The following is a 19,977-nucleotide window of genomic DNA, read 5'->3' as shown; positions in this document are numbered from 1 at the left end:
GCAGGATACCCAGGGCTCGGTTTACACCTATCACCATTTCTAGCCACTGGGGGACCATAGACAGGCTGGGGGAACTCATATTAATGATAAAAAACCTCATAAAGTGAAATTTTCATGCCATGGGACCTTTAAGGTTGCTTCTCCTTTTGTTAGCCGTGAGAAATCAATGTGTCTAACTGCCAGAGAAACTCTCTGGCAGTTTTTAAAAAAAAATGATAATTAAAGTCATAATCATATATTACAACACAAGCTGTGTTGTAATATATGATTATGACTTTAACTATCATTTTTTTTAAATGGCAGCAGTATTATTGTAAGGTAGTTAATAGATAAATGCAGAGGGGCTTCTAAAATGACTACAGTATACAGTACTAATGCAAAATATACAACATGAATTAAAGATGTTAAATCAAAGATAAAGCTCATGTCCAAATTGCGGAAATCTGACTAAATGTCCTGTTATGTTTCAGCAAAAGCTTTAGAGAGGTCACTAGGGGTTAGAGCTCCTGAGAGATAACGGTATACCCTCTTAAAATGAACCAGACGTAATCACTCGACCGTGCAGATGGAAATTTCAATTCCAGTTGTCATCACAAAATCACAAATTGTGATTCGGCAGCAGGCGATGGGTGGAAAGTCTAATAGGGTGCCGGGAATGACAGCAATAGGAGGAGAGCTTTATAGTGAATGCCGGGGGAATCAGGTAAGACAAAGCTGCCTGGATTTATGAGAGCCGAGAGTGAGCTGCTAATAGCAGACTATAGACCAGGAAGACAGAGGGGAGTTTATGATATGTAGCTCTGAGAGTACAGTTTCAGTATGTTGCAAAACAAATAAATAATACAAAATTGAGCCCTCAATGAGACCTGCCAATTGAATTAAATTATCTTGTCCAAATCATCTTGTGGTGGAGTGACTTGTTTTGTAGGGTTTACTGCTCAGTTTATAAAAAGACAAACTGTTGCCTAATTTTTGTGGGGTTTTTGTAAAGCGTGACATTAAAGGTGAGTTTAGCAGAAATAATGGCCGACTACACAGGAATTCAAGCTGACATGTCTCCACTTAGCACAATAGGAACTATAACTTTGGCATGATCAATAGTTGGTCATTACTTGCTTTAAAAAGGTCCCATTCTCCAGCCTCTTCCTATACATCTATTCCTGCCTCATTTCCAGTCATCTCTTCCTCTTTGTCTCATCTATAATTCCACCTCGTTTCCTCACATTGCCTAACTAATCTCTCCTTCCCTACCTCCCTTTCCTCACCTACTTTTTCCTCTGTTCCAATTTTTTTCCTTAGCTCTCTTATGTTATCTCTCTTCTAACGTCCATTTCTAATTTCCTCCTACTTTCCTTTTCAATGTTTCTTTCATCTACTCATTACTTTCCTTCTCTCCCTTTCCCCCCATCCTTCTCTTATCCTTATTTCTTTATTCTTTTGTAGGGCTGGGCGATATGGAGAAAATCAAATATCACGATATTTTTGACCAAATGCCTCGATATCGATACCGCAACGATATTGTAGTGTTGACTATTGGTGCTTTCACAAAATATTTACACAATCAGATTTTTGATAAATAATCATCAGTAATGTGGATATAATGACTAAGTGGGTAAAGGCAAACAATAGAACAGTTATAATAATTCAGAAAATGACATAACTTTACTGTAATGCAGCCTTTAAAACCAGGAAAAGACAACACTTATGCCATATTACGATATCCAAAATCTAAGACGATATCTAGTCTCATATCACGATATCGATATGATATCGATATATTGCCCAGCTCTATTCTTTTGTCCTCGATTCTCCTTGCCACCTTTCCTTCCTCTCCCTTACCTTCTTTTCAGTATATGCATTCTTTCATAAATTCCTCCCTCTGCTCTGCTCTGTTTCACCTCTCTCTACCTCAACTTATTTGTAACCCCTCCTTACAAAAACTCCCTATTCCCATTGTTTCATGCATCTCTCCAAGATGTGCATCCCATCTTTCTCATCATTCCCTCGCCTCACTTTCCTCTCCCTCTCTGTTCCTTCCTTTTTTCTTCGGTCACCTCTCCCACTTTCTCCTCAACTACCTCTCCTTGCATCCCTCAGTGTAATTTACCTGCCCGCCATCTCCTCTGCTTTCTATGTCCCTCCTCACATCTCTGTCCATCCAGACCTCTCCTTCCATCTGCCATTTCTTCTGTTCCACCCTCTGTGTCTCCCTTGCTCTCCTGCAATCACAGGTTCACAGGTTTTCCCAGAGCACATTGTTGCATCCCAACGGAAGCTTGCACAGCATTCTGCCATAAATAATTGAAGAGGCCCCACATGGCCAGGCACGCTCAGTCTAAATGGATTATTCTGGGAGAGATCAATGCCGGCCTGTGAGGGTTTTATTAGGGCCTGCAGATGAAACGTACAAGGCCACCGCCAATACTCTCTCCTCTCTGTCTTAATTCTGCCCTGCTCTAGCGTGACATCCTACACACCTCCTCCTTCCCTTTGCCTGCAATATCCACCCGCTCCCAGAGATGAACCCATCAGGCCACAAAAGGACCATGGCCAACGCCATACAACACAATTCTTAATTAAGTTACATAAACATTAAACATCCAAGATAATGTAGGAAGCGTGCATTCTTTATGCTGCCTTTGACAATGATGCAGGCTAGTAGTAAACGGGAGAGACAGAGCTTTGTTGAATCATCCTCACAGACCCCCACCGTCACCAGCATGGCAGGAAACAACCAGCGATACCCACAGTTGTCACGGGCACGAAAGGAGGGGGTGAGGGGGGGGGGAATGAAATGCTACTGTGACCTATAAGAGTTATGACCCGGGGGGGCTGGTGGTGGCTGCAGCGGTGAATAACCCTCTGTAAGCTTTTCTCCCTGAGGAGATTTACAACTGTCTCATCCATTGACAGGTTTCCTTATTGTCTGCAACTACTTTTTTAGCTACAAAGCATGCAGTGAAACACTTACAGAGTAACACGCACCACCTAGTTACCAAACCATTGTGTGCTTTTTACACACTACATAATCTTAACCCAGGGCTGGGAGGAGCTTACCCTGGGAGAACTTTTCACACACACATTTTGTTAACCAAACCTTAACGTCTGAATGCTACAATTTGCGTCAAACTTAATAGTCATTGTCGGAGTCACCAGTCACTACTTGGTCAAATCTAGACACATACATATTTTTTAGAGAGGGTGTGACTTACATTTTCCGATGACATTATCTCCGATGTCCATTGCGAATAAATGTCCATAAATCCACTTAGAAATCAGATGCTGCTTATAAGCTGCACAACTTGCTGGGAACTGACGTTTTTTAGTTTTATTCATTTATTCTTGACTGTACATCCATGGGTAAACTGCAAATTTAAACAGCTTAGCTTATACACCACTCATCATAATTTAAATGTTGCCAATTCGCCAAAATGTAAACAAATATAGGTTAAAGGGGGGGCACAAGTGGTTGCCCACAGCTAATAGACTACTAACATTGTACATCACCCAAAGCATTATGGGTAGTTCCAAAATTGCTGATTATCCCTCAAATTGATGTAAAACAAAGAAAATAATAGGAGTGAAACATCCATTTATATTAACTTAATATTTATTTTCATGTTTCAATTTTTTTTTACTTAAAGAGTAGATTGACGTCTCAATTTCACTTTGAAAACCCATGTTCTAAACATTAAAAAGCACAAGTGACACACGTTTCAAGAATCAGTTAACCACTCTGTGTTAGCATTAAAGGAACACGCTGACTTATTGGGACTTCAGCTTATTCATCATAACCCCCAGAGTTAGATAAGTCCATACATACCCTTCTCATGTCCGTGCGTGTTGTAACGCTGTCTGACGGCTCTACCGGTAGCAGCCCATCACAGAACATGCAGGTGACTGGTTCCAACAATCCTACTGCTCCGAATAAGTGACAAAATAATGCCAATATTTTCCTATTTACATGTTGTGATTTGTATAGTCACAGCGTGTACAAAAAAACAACGTAACATGAGACACAGCCATCTTCTAACCGTAAACAAACCGGGAACTATAGTCTCAGAATGCAAAGCTGTGCTACTTCTGCTACTTGGGTGGAGTGATTTGCTTTGCAGCAAGCCTGTCTGATACAAATACAGATTTTTGTTTGCCTCACAGTTGACCCCCTTCACTGATACTGTATGTCCCCTCTGACTGTGTATTTTAGACTACAGCTGGGAAAATTATTTGTTGGCATATTCTCAGGTTGTCTAAACACACACATTACCACTGCAATTATCCTTAAGTAAAGAGCCTTTGAACACATAACATGCTGCTTTAACCTGAACTAAGACTCCCTGTCACCAGTGAAATTGAACCCTGACAAGGTTAAATTTTCCTCTTAATATACGCACTTTTGTGATTACTGTGAAAACAACATAATAAACCCTTTCATAAAGCCGTACTTCCTCCTGTCACTTTAACCCTTTCACATTGTTTTGATTGGGATTGTGGCTGGCAGATATAAATAGACATTGCTTTATGGAATGGTGTTTTGAAATGAAGCTTAACATATTTGACAGGGAGAGAGGGGACCTGAGGCTTTTAACCCCCCCACCCCCAAGTGAGTGGTCTTCCTCTTCTTCCTGGGAATGGAGGAGAAATGTTACATTACTCCAGGATTGCCCATCTTCTCCCTTACTGACATCTTGGGCGTGTACCAGGAAAATCTGTACACATCAAAGCCATTAAAGTGTCAAGCTCCACGGTGGGCTTAAACCAGGTCAGAATGTTCATGGAATATTTTTTGCCCTCATTCTGGCAGTCAAGACTTCCTCTAAAGAGCTTATATCTTAGCCATTTAAAATGACAAACCACTGTTCAAAAGATGCAAGGACAATTCCTTTCTCGGTTGTCTGAATATTCCAGCACTCATTTGCACATGGATTTGAGGACCATATGCTTCCTGACAAGATTTACTGTACAATATGGCACCGTTGGACAGAAGGCTGAGTACAAAAATGCTCTGTCACATTATACAACCCCTCCTTTGCTTTTCATTAATGATTAACTCAATCTAAATTACCTCTGTAGTGCTAACTACTGGAGTTTTGGTTATAGATGTCAATCTTTCACTTGTTTTATTTACCGTTGACATGTATGAAAAACAAATGACTTTAATTTGTTTGCATGTGGCTCAAGGAGTAGAGGTGAGGATAGGATGAGATGGGATACTTTGAAATTGACTTTCTGCTACTTAGAATTTCAAATTTTGCCACAGGCGGGGGAAAAACATGAGAGAAAAAAATAGCCCGCTGTTTAACTGGAGGTGACAACTAACAAGCACTATCCTGGTAATTAGACTGCCGCATTGCACATGGGCGAAGCTTTCCATAAAGTGTTCTAATGATTAAATATTTTCTTCTCTCTCTCTCACTCTCTCTCTGTCTCTCTCTTGCACTCTCTCTATCTCTCTCACTCTCTCTCCTTTCTGTCATGTTTGGGTTCCCTTAAACAGCTCTGCAAGCTGTCCGCATCTGTTTCCATTTTGACTGCATTAATGACATGGCCACACACTTCGGCTTGGTGGTCTGTAATGAGACTGCGGAATATGACTTATAGCTCATCTTGTAAATTTAATAAAAGTATATGTGCATGTGCATGTGTGCATGTGTGCATGTGTGTGTGTATGTGTGTGTGTGTGTGTGTGTATGTGCAAGCAGGTGCATGTCTGTCACTATGTGCATTTGCAATCTGTGTCGTCCATCTCTCTCATGCCTGGATCTTTGCTGTCCAGCTGGTGACAGGTGAGCATGATTGAAGTGCATTTCTGCAGGAGAAAACAACGGATGCTTGGGCATGCCATCCAATCACCCATCTCATACATACAGAGAGGATGGCTGATTGATGTCAAGTTAAGAAATGTACACAGTGAAACGCTAACCTGCCTCTAGAGCCACCTCACTAAAAGGTGACCTATGACGTGCTGCACACTAAAAATAAAAATAAAAAAAATAAAAAATTAAGGCTTCAAAATGAGAATTTTGTAAATAAAATATTTTGTAATGTACCTGGTGATAGTGCAGTGTGATATGTACGAAAGGTAAGGAAAGAAAAAAGAGAGGGATCACATCCTACAGAAAAAGCACTTGGCTGGACCCAAACCTAGCATTTCACTTTGTACCTCAGCTATCCGAGCTATAGCTTCTCAACAGGAAAACTTCAAGATATGACTACCAATGATGATTTCTTTGATGATCCCTTTTATCAAAGTGCTAACTTGAGCTGTCTTGTTGTTCTTTACATTCTATTTTATGGTTGTTCTTCAAGAAATAATTACTAAATTTATTCCAAGTAGCACCTTACAGTCCTCACTTGCTCTATAAAGATCTTAAAAGAACTTACAATGAATCACAATTTTTTAGGGGGTTGGGCCTCTATGCATGTCCAGCATGGGCATTTGATCGCTTCATGAGCAAACGCTGGGTGAGGCAACGCTTCATAAAATGTGTCCAGCCCATTAAGTCTGAGAGAAGGACTCCAGTAATAGCTGTCCTTCCACAGGCCTGTCTGTTAAGGCGGCAGAGAGTGAATGACTCCCTCCTGTCGTAGTGGTCATTGGGTGGCACATCATCACTTAATATCTGGAAAAGGACTGGAGCATACAGACACAACTGTGCTGATGTAGGTATAAGAATTATAATTTAAACTGAAATATTAAATCTTACAAATTGTAGCCTAAAATCCCACGGGTGCTGTCGTGCATAAAAAGATGTGACATCACAAAGACAGGCAGAGAGTGTATGCAAATCTGTGTGTGTGTGTGTGTGTGTGTGTGTGTGTGCGTGTGGATGTGTATCTTGTGTGTACACCAACTCATGCATTACATCATTTGTTTCATCACTGTGGTTCAGCTCGACATATTTTAATGTCTTCCTTGCATGAGGCCAACGTTTTTTCTGTTATTTAAAAAACATTTGAATGAAATATGGAAAAGGCAAAACTCAAGAAGTATGATTGGTTGCCAGAATAAATCTGCGGTAGCATAAGTCTGAATATAATTTAGAAAGGACTGTGTGGACTATTTCCAGAGAGGTTAACTGCAGGCAAGGGATGTGTGCTCCCTCTCATACAAATCCAGTGGTGGATGTTACCTGCCTTGCCAACCCAGCATTGCTGAGTATATCACTGTATGTGCATGTGTGTGTTTGTGTGTGTGTGTGTGTGTGTGCGTTGAGGAGGGTGAAGGGGGGGGGGGTCACTCCAGATTTCTCATGTGATGGAGCATAACAGGGAATTGTAATACACAGCAACATCATAAATTTGATTACATTACATTGCACTGCAAGCCTGTGAGCCATTTCCAGGCACCATAAAAAGCTATAACTAAGTTACCACGGGTACAAAGAAAAATGAATAAAGCTATTTTCTTTTAACAACCCTGGCGCTGGCAAGATATTGTTCTCTCCTCTGGCTTTTATGAGCTTTGCAGACGCGCGATGCGCTCGTTGCGATCGAAACAGAAGACGGAACAAGATGGTAAATGCACAACGTCGAGGGGTGGGGGGTGGGGGGAATGAATAGACTAGATAGTTCTGTGGCAAACGTTTCAACATGTACCTCCAAATAAAAGTGTGCTCCTCAGATATTATACATATTCTCTAATGCTTTAATATAATGAATCTGGATTATGTAGAACGAATGATGGTTTTCAACACGGTCTCACGGCAGTTCGTGAAGTAATGGACACACACAGGGCTCTTCTACATCTTTTAAATCTTTATCATCATGGTATATCATTTTTAGTCTATGGAGCCTTATAATGTGGCAGCAGTTCTTTCTAAGAACCATCATAAAACAGGTAGGCTTAAGGAAAAATAAAGACAGCAAAAGCAGTGCTATTTTAAAATGATTTGACCGATTTGGAAGTTTGAAACTGAGGTCTTAAATCAAGTCGGAGTGTCCAGCATTCAACAAGGGCATCGCCAGCACTTAGAAAAATTCAGTGTCATTGCCGTGCTGACTCCAGCTCGGTGGGGCTGTGGAAAGCTCGAGCTGCGCACCTCGAAATAAGCCCAACTCCTTTAAAAGCCATTGACAACGCGGTGCGCAAAGGCATATCCGGTCCAGGGGTGTAAACCAACACTACAGCAGGCTGCTCTCAAAAGTCCAACATGTATACCTTAGGCTTTGACATCACATCAGACAACCGGTCCGCACGCACACAGAGAGAGAGAGAGAGAGAGAGAGAGAGAGAGAGCTATCGAGAATAGCGTTTCGATTGGTGTGGCCTCGAGCAAGAGACGAGACAATTGTCATCACGATCTACTTACTGGCATGTTCATATCAGTGGATTCTAATGCAAAGCTTCTCACGGTTGACTAGGCTAATGAAGCACCTCCCTGTGGAGATGCACTTGTTAGATGGAGCCCCCCCGCGCGCGCGCGCGCGCACACACACACACACACACACATCTCCGCCCGAAAAAAATATGATTCAGAAATATGCGTTATGTTCCAGAGCTATACAAGTGTAAGATACATTCTTGAGAATTTTCGTTCTTCTCTCTGCTACAGAAACACCCAGGTTTCTTTTATTTGGGAGAATAAAATTGTAATTAACTCTCAGTGGGGGAATGAAAGGGAAGCCGTGCCTGTCGTTCAGAACGATGGATATCCTTAGTACTCAAGCAGCAGATATGCTCAGCAGCAGCACCAGCAGCAGCAGTTTTGCGGTGGCAGAGTCGGGTCTCCCGCTGAGTCCGGGACTACCGAGCATCTCTCTCCATCGCAAAGCTCCGTGGCAGCTTGAACAAGCGTCTTTGCAGTATTCTGAAATGATGCTTCTTTTCGGGCACTTGCCTGCGTCTCTGTTCGAGTGTTAAGACGGCAGAATAACCCACATCTGGCGCGCTCAGACACCAAATTCCCACATGACAATTTTCTTTTTTCAAGCGTTTAGGAAATGGCAAAGCCGTGATTAAAATTCCCAGCTCTTGTAAAAAAAAAAAATACCTGGCAGATAAAAGTAGCTGGACTGATTCAGGAAAAAAAGAGACAGGGAAGTGTGCCTACCTTTTTGTCAGCCTCGGAGTTCCTCTTTCTTTCTTCTCAGCTTATAAACCCTCACATCTTCATGATTAAAAGAAACAATAATCCCCGGGTTTGTGTTAAATGTGTGCGTCCCTGCGGCAGGTCCAGTGAGGAGCGGTTCACAGGTTCCTCTGCCGGGTTAAATTATGTTTTTAATAATATCCACCCCGAGAGCGCAGGTTGCTCAGGACGCGTCTGGGTACGGCAAGAGGAGTCGCTCCCTCCCTCAGCAGCAGCCGCCGTGCGCACTTGGAGAAACCAGAGCTCTGTCCGCGCAGGGAAGCTGAGGGAATGATGTCATGCGTCCGGCCCTCCCTTTTCAGCCACCCCTCAACTCACTGCTCTCTCCATCTTCTCTCCCCCCCTTATCTCATCGTCCCCTTCTTTCTTTATGGCACGTTGTTTTACATTTGCACCGGAAAAAGACAAACAAATAAACATCTAATATATCACTAAATATTTAAGGAGATATTACTTTAACCAAATGGGATTTAATTTTAATTATTTAATGTTTCCAGAATTAAAATGAACTATGTAATACAATATCAGAACAATCTGCCATTTGTTTGTTGAGCAGTTTAAACCATGTTCCATAGGCTACGTTTAAATTAGGTTTCAAGCTGGAGCACAAGGATGTATAACTTGCTTTTGAGGATATGTTTTTTGCAGTGCTCTAATTGACGTGATGAAGTCATGCCGTTCCCCCACGCCTCACTGAAGGTATCGTCCAGTAGCATCGCCAGCCTGCCTTTACCCGGGATAAGAGGGGAGGTAAGGTAGCATGAAACAGACCAATACACGCTGCGCATTGAGTCAAGACAGCCTCCCCCTCCCCGGTGCAGCCGGCGCATCTTAAAGATAAAGCATCATATCTTCTTATCTGTTATAGGTAAGGTTCATTGTCATATACTACACTGCAAATACAAAGTGCTTTCACAACTAACTTGGTCTGGTTTTTAGTGGGAATAATTAACTAAATGCAATTGTTGTCAATGGGACTATGGATGAATTGAATTTGCTTCAAGTTTTGTCATGATGATTTCTTATTGTAAATACTGGAAAACTGGTAAAAACAGGTTTCCTTGCTGTGATATTTTTTTCTTCCTGAAGAATATGAAATATTATTCAAGAAAACAATAATCTAAATATTTATGTTAAATCATTGAATATCTACATTTTGATGGATTAGGTCAGTGAATTAGAGTGACTATAGTGCTTATTTTAACTCAGAACGTATCTTCAAATGCATTTGAATTCCTCACAATGGATGAGCAGGCTTGAAGGTATTTTCTGCATCCTGACTTTGCTGCTGGCTGCTTGCTGAAAGTAAAAGACTGCGAGGGCGTTTAATCAATCAACTTCAGCTGCAGGTTTTACTTAATCAAATCTTTAAAGTGGCAGGGCTGCTTTCTCTACTTCATATATTGGTGCACAGATGCTCTCACAGGGACAAGCTGAAATGTAGCCCATTGCTGGAGCTTGGCCATTCATACTTCCCCTTAATGCATGGTCTTGTTCCTTAAGGTTGGTTCAACATTGAATAACACAGGTTCTGTTATTCAATTTTCAATAAATTACTGTCACCTATCAGACCGTCCTTCCATCCATGCAGTTTACTGTATATTTGATGGTCCTACTTATCTGTATTCATGTAATGGGGTGAGGGGATATAAACAGAAGACAGGTAAACAGGACAGGTCATTGACTTGCTAATACATCACAGGAATAACACATAAAACACATCCACACAGACACATTCACAGCTGTGGGCACCAGTGAGTCTTTAAGTCAATGGATCTTCATGTTTTTCGATTGCAACACCCAGAGCAGCAGTACGAACACCCATGCATCTGTTGAAGATCAAACCCCTGTAAGACCTTTATATTGACTGATGTATTTATTTCTGAACATGACAGGTGTAAACTAGATGTGAGGTAAATGTCATCTATTAGAACTGAGCTGTTTGATGTGTAGTGTCCCATATAACATCAAACTGCAAAACACAGCAAACTAAAAAGCTGTATTAATAAAGATAAAACAAACCATTATGGAATTTTAAAGTGACATGCTCAAATGGTAATGTATAACATGAGGCCACTATTGATAATATTAATGGATGGACTCTTCTTACAGGCATGTTGATTTAATAAAACCTGGATACATGAAATGTGTTATTGGTAACCTTAATCACAGTATGAGCACACACAAGTTGCTGGTTGTGCCAGATGCAAATGCAAATCACACTTCAGCCGCTCATCTTGAGTCAGTGCATGGTACCTTTCCACACAGTCACTTGTTTCCATTCTTAAGTTTATTTTTAAACATTTAAAAAGAAAGAAGAAAACCCCTAAATGTTCAAAGTGAATGACCATGTGAGGCACAGAGATTGTCATTAAACTGTGATAAGCGGAAATTTTGGCAACAGTGAAAAGTCATCCTGATAAGAATTGGCTGAAACATGACGTCCACGGTCCTTTAAAGATGGCAGACCTCAGTAGATTGCCGTGTCATGGCCTGTTGGAACAAAGAGACAAGGATGCATACACTAAAAGATGGAAAGCACCCCACAAGAGCCAACAATTTAATAAGTTGAGGACCCAGGGGGGATCAGACTTCTAACCTTGGAAGTGTTGAAGCCATTCTCTCCTCACTGAGCTACACAAGACCATGTGTGACCTTTAAGCCCAACTAAAGCATTTAAGTCCCCTGGACTGATAATTTGATTGTCCATTGCCTGTCTTTGCCTTTACCTCAGATAATTGGACATTCCTTTGATAACATGTACTTAAGTCAGTAAAGGGGCATCAGGCATTGCGAGCAAGAAGTCAACAGGGTTAAATTTAGGATTTTATAAGTGAGCTTGTTGTCACAATATTGTAGGATATAGCATACTACATGTGTTTAAATAATCATGTCCAGCTGACTCAGGTTGTGTAAATGTGTGCTTTTGCTGTGTTCTCATATTTTATGCTGTTACATATTGTAGTCCATTTACATCTAGGTTTTCTAAGTGGTTTTTAAGAAAGTGGCATGTAGTATACGGTGTGAAACAGAAATTCACTTTTTTTTAGTCAAGGAATATGTACACCAAAATAAAAAAGAAAGTTGCATATTTTGGGGGTTTCGTTACAATTTTGCTTCACTGGTGGCATTTAAAGAGGTAACGTTACTACAACGTAAATTGCTACATTTCCATTAATTGAATTTACATCAGTAAGACCGATCAATAACACAGTTAACGTAATATTCTCGCGGCAAAACGTCTGTTGCAACCTTGCCATGCCTTCAAGGTGGTTAAATCAGAAAGAACCTCAGTAATGAAAAAAACAACTACAGAAGTGAGTGTGTCTCGGCTGCAGCTGCCCTTTTCAGGGTTAGCATTAACAATGAAAAAGGCTATAGCAATCCAATCAATTGGTTTCTAATACAAATCTATCTCAGTTACAGTATTAGATAGAGTGTGACATGTTTCCGAGGAAACTGGCAAGTGAGAACCCCAGAGATTGACAATGAGACCAACAATGAAGCAAGGAAGGTTCTATTTACTAGGTCAGGCAGGGTTCAAATATGAGGTAATCAGTCACCCAGGCAAACAAATCAGATGAGGGGTAGGCAGAAGCAGGATCTAACACAGATAGGTCATGCAAAACAGGAACAAGAAAACGCTGGAAAGCTAGGCAGCAAAACTTCAACTGGCAAGTGAAACTAGACTAATTAATCTATATTATATATATATATAGGAGTTTGTGATATGATAGAAAAAGCCCAAACAGATGAGAACATCATCAGATGTTGGTGGGGTTCATGACAGAGTGAGAGGAGCAGAATTATTTCATTTGTGCCTTGAGTCAATTAACTTGTCGACCTCAGAAGCATAATGAAGGGAAGTGAAGGTGTTCATGACTAAAATAGCTGGGTGAATTTACAGTTACTCATACCTTTGAAGAGGGCTGATATTTTGTTTTGGACACTTGAAATAGTGTATTGCAAGTGTTAAGTATGAAATTATTAGACCTGATATGTCCCCCGGTTTCCTGATAAAATGACATCTCTGCTTGGATTGTATGCTCTGAAAAATTTCCTCTGGTGTTTGCTCGTATCTGTGTCCCTCTCAGCCTCCCTTCCATCTAAATAAAGAGAAGGGAAGTGGTCCACCCACTCTGCTTTAAAAACTGCATGCTGCACAGTGTCTTTGATTATCTTACAGCACCTCTCTGCTCCTCCTATTTCAATCCTTCTTTTTCCCATCAACTACTTCCATTCCATCAATCACCCTTTTTCTTTTTCTATAACCTTGCCCCGCTCCTACTCCTTTTTCCCCCTTCCTTAATATGCCCACCTGTGTGTGGGAAACACATGCCCGTCAGAGTGGCTGGATGAGTGGTTTAATTAGAGGAGAAGTAGCGGTCTGTCACCTCGCGGTGAGCACCGGCAATCAAGAGCAACTAGCTTGAAGAAAAGTCAGACAAGGCCATTCATTGATTGGTGATTGTAGAAGTGTTACTTAGTCTACATGATACGCTAAAAGAGCTTTGACTCAGATTAGGGATAAAGATATTGTACTACGGTGGAATTTATTGTACTGAAGAGAGCCAAGTTGCAATTCCAGTCCAATTTTATGTAACTGTATCTGCTAGTGTCTGTCTAATAAATGTGCACTCACATCATCAAGGTTTATATAATTTTCTTATATTTTCATGTATTGTATTATGTTGTATTTTGTAAAAATGGTCAGCAATAAAACATATGTCTCAGCTTTACAATGAAAAAATGATAAATGGACAGTTCCTTTTTGTGATGTTTAAAGCCGTCGTCATAAAATAAAGATATTTTGAATGTTTCTTGTAAAAAATAAAACCCGAATGGTATATTGTGAAATGAAAATGCTAAATGAAGAATGGATGACCTGTTTCAACTTTGATCAGTGCCTTTTTGTTGTTAGCACACAGTTTACTTACACATCATTAAACAGAAACATGTAAACTGTCTTGTCATTCAGTAGATCAGCACATGGAATATGGCATTTGCAGATTTACATACACTACAGTTTAACTGAAAAGCAAATCTTAAAAAAAACATCCACATCCTGCAATATAATAAATCATGCAAAAAATAATCTTGAAAGTTGACCAACGTTCTAAAGATTTAGTTTTCAGTGAAAATGTGAACATGACATATTTACAGTACTGGCTCAGTTATTCTTGGTTTCAAATATTAGTAATCAGTCTTCTGTGCAGCTTAGTGCTAATTACTAAAGAGTTAGTGGCTCAATTTCCCACAGGTCACAACACTGAAGTAGCACTCCTCTTACTGTGTGGTGCTTTGGATAAAGTGTCCCCCAAATGGCATATGCACTTTCCTGCTGTCTGGATGGCCCTTGATCAGCCGCTCACATTATCTAAGGGTAAACCGTCTCAATAAAATCTAAAGCATCACTCACTGGTACCTTAAAGTGCTCATATTATACATAATTGTATTAAGAGGTTGTATCAGAATATGTTTATGTGGTTTAATTTTCAGAAAACACCATATTTTTGTTGTACTGCACATTGCTGAAGCTCCTCTTTTCACCCTGTGTGTTGAGCTCTCTGTTTTAACTACAGAGTGAGACATCTTTCTGTACCATCTTTGTTGGGAGTTGCACATGCACAGTAAGTACTGCTAGCTTGTCAGTTGCAGAGTATGAGGGAGTGACATGCTAGCAGCTAGGCGAGCATTATAACGTGTGTTACAAAGTGACACACTTTCGTCATGGAAGTAAAGGCTGGACTACAATAGAGCTGTTTGTGAAAAGTTGGCCTCATTCACCAATATCTTCCTAAGTTTTCTCTTAAATATGTTCTTAAGAAAGTCCCTAAGGAAAGTCTACGTCGGATGCATGACGTGTTCTTAAACAGCAGAATTGTTTGCACCTGTGTTCTTAGGATTGATGAATCCCACGTCTTCGTAATTGAAAGCGCGTGCCAGTTGTTCCTAATTAGCATAAGAAAACACCCTGCAAATTCTCATATCAGGACATGACACTGCTTGTGCACCTCCTGGGAAGCGCTGAGATGGTTGTCAGAGTCGCAGATGACTTGGACATTGCAGTGGTGTACTGAATATCAGTACTTAAGTAAAGTACAAATAACCAGAGACATATTTACTTTAGTAAAAGTAGAAGTACCACAATGACAACCCTACTTAAGTAAAAGTAAAAAGTACCTGATTTTAAATGTACTTTAAGTATTAAAAGTAAAAGTACTTGCATAACGAGTTATTCTCTTAATCTTCTTTGCATATTACCATTTTAAATGGTAATATGTCCACTACCACAAACAAGGCCTGGCTTTTAAAAAAAAGTTCCTATCCTAACCAGCACAAAACAGAAATATGTTGTTAGAATCAAAATGCGGTTGGTTTTATTCATGGATTGATTTTAAGATGGTTATGTTTTCTATAACCATGGAAGCGTAAGCAAATAAAGTGTGTTAAGCAGCGGGAATAGGGAGGCGATGTGAAGAGGTCCAGCCAAATAAATAAGATATGAACGCGTCTTACGCAGCCTGGCGGAGAAGTCAACGACGCTGTGGAGAGAAATAGATGGCAACTATGATTTAAAAACGGGAATAATAAAAAACAAAAATTTTCATTTTCACTTTTACCGGAGGCCATATTACCGAGGGTCAGCGGCGCTGCGCCCAGGCTCTGGAGCACCGGAGTCGGCTTGGAAGCCGATGAAGGATCGGCGGTGCCCCATATCTATGGTAACCAAACTTCACTGGTGAGACAAACTTGTGACGTTTTGGCAGGGGGAAAAACAGATCAGAAAATGTAACGGAACGTTGTAGAAATGTAGTGGAGTAGAAAGTATAGATAATTGCTACAAAATGTAACAAAGTAAAAGTCAAAAGTATGCACTATTGATTCTACTTAAGTAGATATAAATATATGTATAGATATATATAGATATGTAAATTGCAGTGTTTGTGTTTCTTTACATACTTTGATTTTTTTTCAACAAATGATCAGAAATACATTACAGTAAATGCTATCTTTGTAAACGACTGTAGAATTAAATAAAATGCAGTTATTTGGAGCAAAGTGTCATTGCTCAAATGTGCGTAAGAGTGCTCTTCAGTGTTCATAGATTTTGTTCTTAGCTAAGAACAAATTCAAGATAAGAAAACATTAATGAATGTCAGAATCTAAAATGTGTGTAAGTGGGGTTTAAAAACACATTTCTTCGTAAGAACAGTTGGTGAATGAGGCCCAGTGTTTTCTCTGGAAGCTGGTAAGTCCCTTTGAGGTGGACTTTGGGCTTTTCACTTTGTAAACCTACTGTATAATGTGCACAAAAAGAAATATAACACAATAAAGGAAAGGGGAAAAGCCAAAAAGCATAATATGAGCACTTTAAATGAATGAATGAGCGAATGAATCAATGAATCAACCAGCACATTTTATGCAAATGATTATTTCTATATAATACTATATTTTAGGACTTCTTCTCTCCTGCTTTAAAAGGCATACTGTTTCATGGTTTGCATTAATGTCAACAAAGAATATTGAAAAGAAACTAAGAGCCTCTGTGTTCCAAAGATTGAAAGATACACAGGCTTGCAGCCGTTAACATCACTAGAACTTCGGAGAACTTAACTCCACTCAGTCAGAGATAACACTGCTGATTTTTTATTTAAAGGAAGCTTAGTATTAAATAATAATTATAAGCGAATGAGTGACAGTTTACATAATGAGACTGAGCATATTGTTTAAACCATTTTCATGAGAAATCCATCATTACTGTGGTCCAGCTATGCATCGTAATCTTTTGACGCTTTGATGCAAACCAGACATAAACAAGAGTGTTTTGGAGAGAGAAGAGATTGCAGCATCGAGAAACTGGAATGCTTAAAATAAGACCGGACTGGATTAGAAACAGCATTCGAGTGGCAGCCTTTCAATTACACTGGGCCATATTGGATTTTCATTCATATTGTTTTTACAATTTGTGTTTACCACTTACTTTATCTGTATGTGAAATGCTGGACTAGCACTGGGACATTATGGCACCTAAAGCAGAAAGAGAAAGCAGCCATGTTTCCATCCACACGTTTTTATGCAAATTAAGTCATATCGAATGAAAAATGCCTCATCGAAACAGTAAAATTTGATTGAATTTCATGAATATTGACACAAAGTTTGTACATTCGTTTTTATCGGATGTTCTCTTTATTGGCTTATGTGATAAACGCTGCTGGAAACATTTTCCAAATAAATAATGAATTGCGATTATTTTATGGTTGCAACCCGCCATAAAACGAAGAAGAAAAAGAAGCTGTAGGTAATTTCCGCCCCGTATTTCACAGTCACAGCACAATGAAAACTTGCTGTACTAGTTAAAACAATAAAAAGGATATTTGTTAACATCCTAAGTAGCTCCTTAGCCTTTTATACTAAGCTTTGTTATCCAACAAACTATCAGGATCATTTAGCAATTGAAAAGGAGTAATTAAAATCAACATGGCGGATGCTACCAGGGTTGGGGGTCTTGATTAGCTGTGACATTTAGCAGGAAGAGAATGGCTCTACTGAATTCACCCCACAAGCAACATGTTGGCGCTATCCAAGCAACCATCCCCTCAAACTTACACTGACGCTGGCTTTTCGTTTAAAATTCTCCAGCTCAATGCAAACCACTATTGTTTAGAATAAAGTCTCTAAATGTGTTAGGTCAATTTATTATAGTCAATCCCTCCAAGGAATTAGTGATCCAAACAATTCTTGCAATATCTGCAAAAATGTTTCTTCTTTTATCAAGTTCTCACATTTTTTCCATAAAACGCTGTCAATCAGAATGGAAGAATGGTTACCCCTTTTCTTTTCATTTTTTTGCATAAAATCATTAAATCTGCGACCCCTTTTGTGAGCCAAAGTTAAATAAAACACAAACCAACCACCTCGTAACTACTGTATAATGAGGCCTACAGAACCTTTTCTAGAACTTCTACAATTGCATTTTTTTTAGTTACTAAAACTGAACCATCCTAATCCTAACACGGCATCATACTGTGGAAGCACTAGGTTGCCTTACAACCATGTACAGTTGTATTGTTGTTGTATTAGTTGTATGTACTCAACATCCTGGTTTGCTATCTGCACGGACTATCAGACACTGACCACAGAAACTCACAGCATTCCTGCAATTGTAAGAGATTCCTGGACACATTGTTACCCTCACTGGAACTTATTGCATATAATAACATTACTATTAATAACAGTAAGGTCTTAAAATAGTTACAATTCCCAGCTGAGCTGTAATTTTAAATATTACAGCAATTTAATACAAAATAACTTGTTTCCTTTTGGTTTTGTGTTTGCATACTGTTTCTTTAGCAGTTGAATCAGTTGATACTAATAACCTTTCAACAGCAGCTGAGTGGAGTTGAAAGGACTGTTTTGACCAAGGTGACTAACATTACTGAGAAATACAAACACAACTATTGATCTGTTCCGTGCTCTTGCTTTCAAACAAATGTTGGCAAGTTCACAATGTAGAGACAGTAATGCAAAGGCAAGTGTATTTATATAGTACCCTTCTAATACAAAGATTGTAGTGAGAAGAATACATTGTTGTTATAAAACAACATTTGAAATAGTTTTACGCCATTTACACCTGGCATGAAAACACAAATGTATCTGGATAAGGAAAAGTAAAGAGTAAACAACGCAGAACACATTGGGATTCGAACATGATCGGATCAGCCAGACCACACAAAAAAAAGCAGCACAAAAATGATGCTGTCGTAATTCAATGCCTGCCACATACATGACACACAGAGATGGTCTTACCAAGCTTAGGATATCAGCTCCCATTTACTCAAGTATAGTCACTCATGTTATTGTAAGGTACAATGGATAGAAACCACCCATCCAATGGCATATGCTGTGGCATGAGATTTGTCTATGTAGAAAGGTGGTGAGTAGGTAACAAGACAGTATGAAGGGTGCATGTCGTGACAACAGCTGCTGTACAGGGCGATAAATTGTCTATAACACACGCTTGTAATGGCTGTGTGAGGGTGCTGGTGTAGACCAGAGCCATTGAGAGGCACTTGGCTCATTAGGTTGAGGCATTTAGGGGATGAGTGGGTGTGTGAGCGGGTGAGTATATGACACGACAAGGCTTTGATGCGCTGACAGGTAGAGAGCTCATTCTCCTGCTCTCTCCCTGTCATCATTCCCTCTTTTTTCTTCTCGCTCTTGATAAACTCGCTACCAGCTGGATTATTGTTTGCCATTCGGTGTCTTCACTGTTTCACTCTCTCTAAGCTCTCTCTGCTTCCTGAATCTGTCTCTTTTCTGCTGCATTTCCTCCTTATTTGCTCACTCTTCTCACTTGTTCTCAGTCGTTGCCTTCTCCTCCTCGCTGTGCTCTGCGTGGATATCTATAGCAACAGCCTGACAGGACATTCAGGTGGGTGAAGGTGTGAACATCCCTCAGAAGAAAAAACAACAACCCCATGATAGATGATATGTGCGTAAATACAGGATCTTCACAAGGTGGGCTTGTCATCATAACAATTTAGCGGATATTTAAAGTATAGCCTGGTTAAAATAGTTCTGGGTGGGTTCGAAAGGATTCGTGATGCACTAACAAGTGGGAAACAGTGTGAATGAGCAATCTGCGCCTACCCTGTCTACCGGGTAGGCATGATTTTGAAAACGCTGTTATGAACTTCTGGATATATATGTTCATTCGAAAGGGTCTGTGAAGGTTTATTAGGTACATTTTAATTAACTTTAGATTTTTCCACCCTGTCTATCTGTTGTCATGATTACAATGTTTCTATTTATATCTCACAGCGCGTTCATTCTGCATTTATGTCCTCCCACAACAGACAAATCAGAGTTTAACAAATATAAC

The 19,977-nt window shown here is 39.8% G+C and overlaps 1 protein-coding gene across 18 annotated transcripts in view; it reads right to left on the bottom strand.

Annotated features, from left to right (window-relative positions):
* Window positions 1-9,319, bottom strand: part of ptprsa (protein tyrosine phosphatase receptor type Sa) — a 251,267-nt gene extending 241,948 nt beyond the window's left edge. For 13 of the 18 annotated variants that reach the window (XM_039811969.1, XM_039811978.1, XM_039811973.1 and 10 more), the window contains exon 1: window positions 9,054-9,319. The gene's annotated coding sequence lies outside the window, so the exon portion shown is untranslated. The remainder of the gene's footprint in view (window positions 1-9,053) is intronic. The other 5 variants (XM_039811986.1, XM_039811988.1, XM_039811989.1 and 2 more) reach the window with 2 other exon arrangements.
* Window positions 9,320-19,977: the final 10,658 nt, after the last annotated feature.

The sequence above is a fragment of the Perca fluviatilis genome, chromosome 9 (genome assembly GCF_010015445.1).
Source record: "Perca fluviatilis chromosome 9, GENO_Pfluv_1.0, whole genome shotgun sequence".
Classification (NCBI taxonomy): Eukaryota; Metazoa; Chordata; class Actinopteri; order Perciformes; family Percidae; genus Perca; species Perca fluviatilis.
Note: the sequence above shows the minus strand (reverse complement) of the source record. Positions and strands in the feature narration are given on the sequence as shown.